Here is a 1976-nt window from a genome sequence, read left to right on the forward strand (position 1 = left end):
ACTGTGTGCACCCCAAAGGCCCCCGCTGGCTGAAGAGTGTTTTACACACCAGAGCCAGCCAGCTGGGACTAAATACTGCACAAGACATGGAGCCACTGCCATTTGTCCACAGCCACGGAGCGTTGGGTAGCCACAGAGTGTGAGTGTCTGGATGAATACAAAGAGTGGAATATGAGGCCAAGGCTCAGAGCTCCTGATGTGACTAGGGGTCCGAGAGACCATCTAGAAAACAGTGGGCTTTCTCTGGCGCTCACACACAGTTCCACACTACCGGGCCATTTACAGGACTCGCCTCACCATGGGTGCCCGCTCAACGGGAAATGCGATTCCCAGGGGTCACTATTCTCAACGTGGGAGGAAACACCTGTCCTCCCTTCAAGCTCCACTACACAGCCTCCCCGTCCTTTTAGTGTTGCTTTTCTGTTTATTCCACTTTGAAATTTAACGGCTCCTCCCCTCGCCCCAGTCCACAGCAAAATGGCAAGATTATTTAGATCCAGGGGTCACTGGTTCAGATGGCTGATGCGTCCACAGAGAAGGGGGCCAATTCACTCAAACAAGAAAAGGAGACACTGGTTTCTTAAGTGACGCTGGGACTGTTTCCCAAAATGACTTGTAGATTTAGGAGGACCAGGGCTTCTCTCCCAGCACCCCAGCCTGACTGACAGAATAACGGACTCACCATCTGCAGCGTGGACAGAAGGAGGCTACCTTCTGCCTCTGTGTATCTGAAACCCACATGCTCATATACTCCATTCCAGTGACCCACTCGCTCTGGGGTTAAGATCAGATGGTTAGGAACCCAGGGGTAGCCCAGAGACCTTGCTGCTTTGCCTTCCATGGTGCCTTAGAAGGATCTAATACATTCTGGGTCTGACCCTGCCATTCTCCAGATCTCAAAGTCTTCGCCTAAAGGCCTGTAGCTCAGTGATGAAGCACTTGTCTGGCCTGTGTAAGGCCTGGGCTCAGCCTCCAGTCCCACTAGAAGAAGGCTTCTCCTTTACTCACAGAGCAGAGACACAGAAAGCCTCCCACAACTGAGCCCTCCCCTCTCCAGATGCATGCTCATTTTAAACTACTGGCCTCACCTCCAGAGTCTCTCTCACTGCCTTCCCCAATCTGAAGAGCACCCCTTCTTTCCTCAAGACCCTACTCAAATAGCACCTTAGCAGATGAAAGAATTCTGTGACTCACCGAAACTCCTGGCCCAGAAATGATCAGTCCCCCTTTCTCTGTTCTTGGAGCACTATGCCTGTTGTTTACATGATGGTGAACTGTCACAGGACTCCGTAGGCACCTCAAGGTGCTTTACATAGCACCCAGAGTATGCTAACCCCCAGTAGGACTTCACCTAATCGACTTATAAATGACAGCCTCTAATGGGTCATTGGCTTGAGGGCAGCTCTCAAGGAGAAACACTTGCCACATAGTAAAATAACAGAGAAGACTCCCTGCTGGATGGATTAACAGTCCCCACTCAAAGACCTCTGAGCTCAGTATGATGAAGAAACCATGTTGTAGGGACTACATACCACAACCTAGTAGGTGGCAGTGTCATGGAGCCTTGGGCCTTACTGAGAAGTTTCCACCCACCAGGCCTGGCTTAGCTCCAGGAGATAGGAGTCTCATCAAGGCTCTGACACTCACTGTCTGAGTCCCCTTAAATATGCCACATAACTGTTCTCATCTCGGTTTCTATGTCTATAAAATGAGGTGGCTCTCCAGAAGTCTTGGGGGATGTAGAGCTGGTTGGGAATCTCCTGTGTTGTTGCTCACAGTATGGTGCTCTGTCTTATTCTGAGGCCACAAGAGAAAGCTTTTTTTTTCTATTTGACTCTATGGGTCTAGCATAGCGAGCTCCCCAGAGCAATATAAATACCAGCTTACTATGGCAGAGAACTTCCTCACAGCAAAATTATAGATTCAGACAATGAGGAAATGTTTGTAAAATATTGACGTGAACACGGAACCTGTCT

The sequence above is a fragment of the Microtus pennsylvanicus genome, chromosome 3, assembly GCF_037038515.1.
Source record: "Microtus pennsylvanicus isolate mMicPen1 chromosome 3, mMicPen1.hap1, whole genome shotgun sequence".
NCBI lineage: Eukaryota > Metazoa > Chordata > Mammalia > Rodentia > Cricetidae > Microtus > Microtus pennsylvanicus.